Source organism: Ochotona princeps, chromosome 19, assembly GCF_030435755.1.
Source record: "Ochotona princeps isolate mOchPri1 chromosome 19, mOchPri1.hap1, whole genome shotgun sequence".
NCBI classification, from domain to species: Eukaryota; Metazoa; Chordata; class Mammalia; order Lagomorpha; family Ochotonidae; genus Ochotona; species Ochotona princeps.
This window is the reverse complement of record NC_080850.1, coordinates 38,710,709-38,719,711: the sequence shown is the minus strand read 5'-3', so window position 1 is coordinate 38,719,711 and position 9,003 is coordinate 38,710,709. Positions and strand designations below refer to the sequence as shown.

Here is a 9,003-nt window from a genome sequence, read left to right as displayed (position 1 = left end):
AGAGGGGTCCCTATTGAGGTAAATGACATCACAAAGGAAAGGAGGCCTCAAAAAAATCATATCATGCCTCAAGGAAGTAAGAAAGTAAAGCACACCAAAGTTTACCTCAATCAGTACAAGGAAGGCAATGTGAAGGGTGGAGTCGATTAATGAAATGAGCAACACCATTACAAGATGAAGAAAATGAAGTTGTTTCTTCCAAGAAGAAAAAAAAGTCAAGAAACTCTTTCCCAGACTTTAAAAAAGACTCAAAATATTAATGCCAGGAGAGATAATCCAACTGAGGCAACAGAAACAAAATGGATCTTAGAGACTAATATGAACAGTTTCACTGCAATGAATTCAAAAGCCTGGAAGACAACGAACAACTTTTTTTTTTTTAAGATTTATTAATTTTATTACAGCCAGATATACACAGAGGAGGAGAGACAGAGAAGAAGATCTTCCATCCGATGTTTCTCTCCCCAAGTGAGCCACAACTGGCCGGTGCCACGCCGATCCGATGCCAGGAACCAGGAACCTCCTCCAGGTCTCCCACGCGGGTGCAGTGTCCCAATGCATTGGGCCGTCCTCAACTGCTTTCCCAGGCCACAAGCAGGGAGCTGGATGGGAAGTGGAGCTGCCGGGATTAGAACCGGCGCCCATATGGGATCCCGGGGCTTTCAAGGCGAGGACTTTAGCTGCTAGGCCACGGCGCCAGGCCCGACAATGAACAGCTTTCTATATATGTACAATCTATTTAGACTTAATTCAAAAGAACTGTTTGATAATCTGATAGGTCAATAATGTGTAAAATGATTGAGTCCATGTAAGTTTTCTTTTTCTGACACACAAAAGCTTAGGACCATTGGTTTCACTGCAGAATATGACCAGGTTTTCTAATAAGAACTAAAACAAATCCCTCTCAAAATTGTCAAACAATTGAAAGAAGCATGAAATCATGACGCAGGGTTTTTACTCCATCCTCCAATGCACACAGAAACAGCATTTGACAAAACTCAACATTCTTATTGTTTTAAAAAAATAAATCAAGTTAACTGTAGGGGCAATATACCTCAACACAATAAATGCCAAGTTTGACATATTCACAGTAACAGCATTTTCAACACTGAGCAGCCGAAAGGTTTCCCCTAGGATTGTGGACAAAGATACCCACTTAAACCAACTCTCTTCTTCACAATTCTCAAAGTCCTAGACAGTAATTGCACCAAAGAAACACATACCAAGCATCCCAACAGGAAGGCAAGAAGTTGAATTCTTTGCATGCTGATACAATCTCTACAGAAAATCTCAAAGATTCCACTAGAAGACTTCCATTGGTGGCAGGAGCGAACAGTGGACCCCAGAGAGTCCTGAGCAGCCCCAGCACTGCTGCTGCTCAAGTTGGCATCACACCCTGGGAGAAGCTGTAGCTGCTCCAGCCAGCCCCAGTTACCATCACCACAACTATGAGCAGGTGGACCCAGCAGCCACCCCCTGCCTCTGCCCTCAGCACTACCAGCACCAAGCCTGGCATGACTGGCTGCAGCGCATAGTGGTGGCCTGAGCAGTCTCCCATTGCAGCGTATGCCAGCAAGGACCAAAAGGTCATCGCAAAGGTTGTGGGAACAGTAAAATGATTCAGGGTAAGGAACAGATATGGCTTCATCAACAGGAATGACATCAGGGAAGACGTATTTGTACATCAGACTGCCATAAAGAATAACCCTAGGAAGTAGTTTTGCAGGATAGGAGATGGAGAGATTGTGAAGTTTAGAAAGGAGTGCAAGGCAGCAAAAGTTACAGGCCCGGTGGAGTTCCAGTGCAACAAGTAACCACGGAGCTGACTCTAACCATTACACATGCTATCCAAGCTGTAGGGGCTCTTCACGCAATTATCGGCAGAACTGCCAAAAAAGGGAGAGTGAGGAGAACAGGAGGGAGACTGCTGAAGGCCACGTCCCATATCGCTAGCCCTAGCACCAAGGTTCCCACACTTATTACATGATCCTATGGTCCTCAACCATAGTATTCCAACCGTGCTGTGCAAGGAGAAGTGACTGAAGGCGATAACCAGTGTGCAGAAGAACAAGGCAGACCAGTGAGACAGAAGATGTATCAAGCTTACAGACCGTGATTCGCAGAGGTCCTCCTTGCCCAAGACAACCTAGAGAAGACGGAAATGAAGAGGAAAAGAAAAATCAGACGAGACCCAGAGTCTGCAGCTATCTCAATGTCGGTTCCAGCACAACTTTAATTACAAACACAGACACCCAGGTAACCCTAAATCACAAGACGACAGAGAGGCAAAAGCACCCGACCCACCAGCTGAGAATTCGTCCGCCCCTGAGGCTGAGCAGGGCAAGGCTGAGTAAAACTGCCAGCTTAACACCTCTGCCATCATCGGGTTTAGTCATCCAACAGGAAGGAATGAACAGAAGCTTGGAGCGGCACACCTTACGTTCTTCCCTTCTGCCTGTTCATCGGATTACCAGACTAGCTGCTTTATCTGTGCAGCCTGGGGTTTTTATTATTTTTACCTAAAGATGTCTTTTTTCGGTAATGACAAACATGTTTCTTGTTTTTTAAAAAAAACACCTTTTCCCTTCAATATACCTTTAATGGATTTAAAATTGATTCATATTCGGTTAAGATTTTTAACAACTTCATATCTGATTTATAATAAAAGCTTACAACTTGATTTTTTTCAAAAATGTCAAACTATAAGCACTTGCTAATAAAAGACATAAATGATAACAAAAAAGATTCCACACACAAAAAAACTGCTGGAACTAGTAAGAAATGATTCAGAAAAGATGAAGGATACAAAGAAATACAACCCAAACATCTATAATATTTTTGTGTTTTAACAAGCAAAAATTTTGACATTAGTCTCATTAATAATAGCTAAAGAAATACATGTGAGTACACTTAACCAAGCAGATGAAATCCTTACTGAAAACTACACGAACTGATAAAAGAGGCATCCCATGTTCAATGTGACAGACAGCTCAGCAATGTTAAAATATTAGAATGTCTGATTATCAGGTGATCTACAAAAGCCAATGCAATTCCTATTAAAATCCCAGGGTCATGTTTTCATAGAAATAGAGAAGATTATCCTAAAGTTCGTACAGAATCAGAAGAGCCAAATAGCCAAACTTACCTTGAAGAAGATGAGCAAAGTGGGGGGGCCACCACTGTGGTGCAATGGGTTAAGTTCCTACTATGATATCACATCCCAGCTGTCTAACTCCAACCCAAATTCCTGCTAATGTTTCTGGGAACCCAGCAGAAGGAGATACGTGCACCTGCCACCCATGCAAAAGGCCAGGTTGGAGTCAATGCCTTCTGGTTTCAGCCTGGTGGCTCTTCCTCTCTCTCTCTGCCTTTTAAGTAAATGAATCTTAAAAATCAAAAGAAAAAAGCAAGAGGCGTCACACTTCATATCTGCAAAATAAATTGCAAGACTTATGATAGTTTGTACAGTATAATACTGTATAAGAACAGCCATACTGGGGCTGGTATAGTGGCACAGCAAGCTAATCCCCAGTCCTGTGGTGCAGCCATCGGGATGGGTGTTGGTTCATGTACCAGCTGCTCCACCCCGATCCAGCTCTCTGCTATAACCTGGGAAAGCAGTGGAGGATGGCCGCAACCTGGAGCCCCACACAGCCACGTGGGAGACTTGGATAAAGTTCCTGGCTCCTTGCTACCTTAGATGGGCCCAGTTCTGGTCATTGTGGGCTTTTGGGGAGGGAGCTAGCTCTCCTTCTCTCTGTAAAATCTGCCTTTCAACCAAAAATACATCTTTTAAAAAAATACATTATTTATACACCAACCTGTTATATGCCAACCGATTAAGAGTACACTTTGTGTTTTGACACAAAAATGTCAAGTATGCAATATAATAATTTGTTAGTTACCTTTTTTGCTACAGTGTAAACCTTGTATCCCATAAATATATACAACTATGGTCAGTTATAAATGAAATTTTTAAAAAAGCATACTACACTGAAAAACCACATCTATGAACTAAAATGACTTTACAAGACAAAGTAGGGTAGGTCTTCCATCTGCTGCTTCACTCCCAATAGTTGCAATCACCAGGGCTGGCCCAAGACAAAACCAGGATCCATGAACTTCATCTATATGGGTGGCAGGGACCCACGTACTTGGGTCGTCTTCAGTTACTTTCCCAGGCACATCAGCAAGAAACTGGGTTATAAGCAGAGCAACCATGACTCCAATCATAGTTCAACATGCGATGATGGAGTCATAAGTGGCAATGAAATCTGACTCCCAAATGTTGGTTATTTAATGCTGTGTTAAAAACGAATTCTTGGGGGCCCGGCGGTGTGGCCTAGCAGCTAAAGTCCTCTCCTTGAAAGCCCCGGGATCCCATATGGGCGCTGGTTCTAGTCCCGGCAGCTCCACTTCCCATCCAGCTCCCTGCTTGTGGCCTGGGAAAGCAGGAGAGGACGGCCCAAAGCTTTGGGACCCTGCACCCGTGTGGGAGACCCAGAAGAGGTTCCTGGTTCCCGGCATCGGATCGGCGTGGCACCAGCCAGTTGCGGCTCACTTGGGGAGTGAAACATCGGATGGAAGATCTTCCTCTCTGTCTCTCCTCCTCTCTGTATATCCGGCTTTCCAATAATAATAAATCTTAAAAAAAAAAAAAAGAGAGAGAACAGAAGCTCTGGGGCATCTGGATATAAACCAGAAGATCTGAAGTGTCAGTGAGGCTGCTCTCCTGTCCACAGATCTTGCTACAAGGGGCTATTGTACAGAACCGGAAGCACCCTGTGTGGGGTCTCTAAACTCAATAGAAGAGGATGGGCAAGATGGAGGGCTTATTTTCACTTGCTTCTATGAAGCAGTGATCTCGTCTCTTAAAGACCAAGGGATGGGTCTCCTAGCAATTCCCTCATATTAGGTAACTTCAAGAAAGGGAGATTGGAATTTTTTTTTTTAGCCATAGAATTTCTGATGAGCTGTAGCACCCACAGGCACACCTGGGATGTCTTCAGGGTTATGGGGAGAGAATGCTCAGAGAATATGTTGTGAACTTGAGAGTTCTTCAGGAGTGAAAGGAGATGCTATTTATAATTATGTCTGGACAAAGTGCATGAAATAAAACTGTTCCAGGCTTTAAAAAGGAAAGAAAAATGGGGTTCTTTCAAAAGATTAACAAAATTGGTATACCTTGAGCAAAGCTGTGGGCAGTGAAATCATTAACACCTGAACTATGAAACAGAATATAACTGCAGATAAAGCAAAAGCTTTAAAAATCAAAACGACTTAATAATGAATGAAACAATTTCCCCAAAAGTCTTATCAATATTAACTAAAAGTCAGAAACCATGAGAATACTTCCATGACATTAAATCTGTTGTAAAACTCCTATTCCTACTGATCCCCACATGCCCTCAAGTACTTGAAATTTAATCCTATCCAACTTTACAGTGAGTGCCTATTTCATTTGAAATATTTCCAAAACTCAGAAAAATAAACCTCCCTCAACTCACTGAATGTGACAGGCCCATTCCATTTATAACCATAAATACATGAAAGTAATCTAACAAATGATCAATGCAATTACAGGAACTGTAACATTTTTCTGTTTATTTTTCTCTGGGTTAAAGTCAAACTGCAATTATCCATAAAATCTCTGGGCTCTAATACCCAGAGGGGGAAGAGAAATTATATATTTTTTCTGCCACTCTAAAACTGGCAAAAGTTTAATTATGTTGGTGGGAACAAATGTTTATTAGAAATAGGAGGGGGAGTTCCTATTAATTTTTTTATGAGTAGGTTATTTTGTCTTGAAAACATAAACCTCCATTCATTAGCTTCTCTTCTAAAAGTCTTTCAAAATCTTTGCTAGTCTTGCGTATGTGCATACAGAACCTTCCAGAAGTGTTTTACATGGAGTTATTTTTAAAATAGTAACACTTTCAATTGGGAAACACTAGCCACTATTTTTATAGAGATGAATAACAGTAATGATATACCTTGCATATACTAATAGCTAAGATTATATTATATGAACAAATTTGCATATTTAAACAAAATTTTATGCAAGAGTTTGCTGCAGACAGTTGTAAACATGCCAGAGAGTACTGGACTACCCGTCGATCGTGAAAAACACAACTGCTAGAAAGAGGAGGCGCTACCTTCAAAAGACTGTTCAACAGACCAAACAAGAGTGATCTTCACAAAAAGGAAAATCTGCAAATGAAGTGTTGTATTTCACTTGGCCTTCTACCTGGGGACATTTTCCAAATCACAGCAGCAAGAGGGCTTGAACAGAGTGTCAGGCTCCCTGAGCTGATGACGCAAAAGCAGAGCTGAGGGCCACTGAGGATGCTCCAAGGTGCTATGGTGACTCTGAGGTGCTTGGCCAGGAGGGCTGTGCCCTCACAAATGGAGAATGCTGTCATTCTAGAAGACTCCTCAGTCTTACTCTCCCTTTTGCTCTTCCTCTCCTCTGCCTCTGAAAGGGCAGTGTTCTTCCCTCACAGCTTCCAAACTGTCATGCTAAGAGAAGTGACCAGGGGTCCAAACCTACAGATGCTGCCAGCTCACACTTACAGACTCTAGCAATTCAACAGATTTTTGTTCCTTGTGAATACAAGGTATAAGGTACTGTGTTCCAGCAACACAAAATGAGGAAGACCATGAGAAACCTCCTCCCCCAAAACTGTGACCTCAGCAGCTCTAGCAAGTTGAGTGTGACTTTCCTTTGTAGGTTGGGGACAGAAGTATTAGCTTGTGCATGAGAAGCTGGTTGAGTGACAGTACTGGCGATGACAGGTTCACAGGAGAACAAAGGTCAGTCAGTGGAGCTTTACCTCCCCACATGAAGAAATCACATTCTTAATAATGACCCATAGAGCTGAAATGACATCCAGTAGGTTCTAGCACAAAGAATTATAGAAATGGTTCATAGCACAGAGCATCACTAGGGTAAAACAGAGTAGTGGACCATAAAGGAGCCACTTAGCATTGACCAGAAGCTGGTGCCAGATACACAACTCCTGGAGGCTAAGCTGCCCCAGCAAAAGCTGCAATCTCTCTGTATAGTTCCAGACAAGAATCTCTTTATAGACCCCCTAACCCATGAACTTAGGAATGGATAGAATCCCTCAAAGAGAGGATACTGTTTATACTATGGCATATACATGGACCTACAAATCCCCCCGCTTTTACCAAAAGGAGCCCTGACCAATTTACCCATACGACTGTGCAGCAGCTGAAGGGACAAATGCAAACCCTTAGACAAATTGAGCTAGAATCTGAACTGACATATCTATCACTGGAGGACTCAAAGCAACAGACGTCTACTGCTATTATGGAGGATGCAAATGATAGGAAACAAATGGCTCAAATCTGTCCCCTAGTAAGTTCACTGAATCCAAAGACACATGTAGTGATCATTTTGCTCATTCCTGTTGCCATGTTTGGCAACTAATACCCATCTTTGCTCTCTGTGTGAATGGTTCTTGTAGTAGAGGATGCCAAATGCAAGCCTCCGAAAGAAGATTGCATGCAAACAAAAAGATCATTCTGTGGATCACTGCAAAGGTTAGAGGCAGTATGGAGGAACTGCCAAACCAGTTACGGTACACTCTGTCTCCTCACCATAGTACGACAGTCAGCTTGGGGTCCAGATGGCTCATGGCAGGTTATTATAGGGTGACACACTGTTACCAAGGAGCAGCCCCAATCACAGCTGCCATTTCAATATAGAATTTTTGCAAAAGAGAACACAGCCTTAGGTAGACATTACATGGTCTGGTCCCCATTTGGCCAATACATTCTTTTCTGTTTCCCTTACAAATATGAGAAACAGTGCCTTCACAAAACAATATACATTTAGAGTTTCATTTCATCCCACAACTGTGTTATTCCGTCACAACGCATTACCAAGAGATCTTGACTGCCTAGTAACCGATAAAACACCACACTCCTCTATTATGGTGATGCTATTACAGTAGCCAGGCCAAACACACAGGGATCAATATTCTTGAAACCCTTCTAAAATGTAGAAACTTGTGAAAGGAAGATAAACTACACCCACAAACTTGTAACATTTGGGGGTTTCAGCGGCCAAGAACATACTTAGATACCCCTGCAATAAATTAAAAAGATAAATTCATTGCATCTGGCAACTTCTGAAACCAAGCAGAAAGCCTAACACCTGAAGTCTCTTGAGCAGGCGCACACAGCTCATATTCCACGTGGAGGTAATACTCCTGTTCACAGAACAGCAAAAGCAAACCTTGCATTTTAACAACCAATGACTGGTGTGGCGGCAAGGTACCCGACTTTATTCATATTCAGTGTGGCCGTAACTGCCAGTCACCCACCAGCCGGGTCCTCTAAGACCCCTAGGCAGGTACGTCAATGGGCCTAGTACTTTACAACTTGAAAATGATACAGCTGCGTGGAAATTCCAGCAGTAGCAAGCTTCACAGGATTCACGGTACACGCACATCATGAGGAGGGATTTTTGGGGAAATTAGCTTACATGTTTATGGAGGTAGGACGTTCCACGACAGGTCACGTTCCAGCTTAGAAGAGGAAAGCTCGTAGCCTGGCTGAATCCAAGTCGAAAGTTCTCGAACCAAGGAAGAAGCAGACTTGTAACTTCCAGCTTGAGGCTGCAGGTCTGACAGCCGAGAGCAGCTAAACTCTTGTGTGAAACCTGCAGGTCTGACTTGCAGACAAGAAGAGGAGCCATAGTCCGGCTCTAAGACAACAGGGCAAGAAGCTCGCCTGCCTGGGCCTTTTTGTTTCCTCAGGAACCACATCTGATTGGATGCTGCTCACTTTAAGGGCAGATCTTTGGTTGACTTGGTTGGCTGACTTACACGCCAATCATTTCTTCAAATACCCTCCCTCTCCCTCACCACGACCCATGCCGCACACACACCTGGGGCAACTTAGTCTAATTAAAAGTAAACCCACCTGTTTTCCCTTTCAGTAGAGCTTGGATGGGCTCTGTGCCTTCCGAAGGGC

General features: G+C 43.1%; 1 pseudogene; it reads left to right on the top strand.

The window, feature by feature from the left end:
* The first annotated feature begins 1,360 nt into the window (after positions 1–1,360).
* LOC118760106 (Y-box-binding protein 1-like) lies at positions 1,361–2,354 on the top strand (annotated as a pseudogene).
* Positions 2,355–9,003: the final 6,649 nt, after the last annotated feature.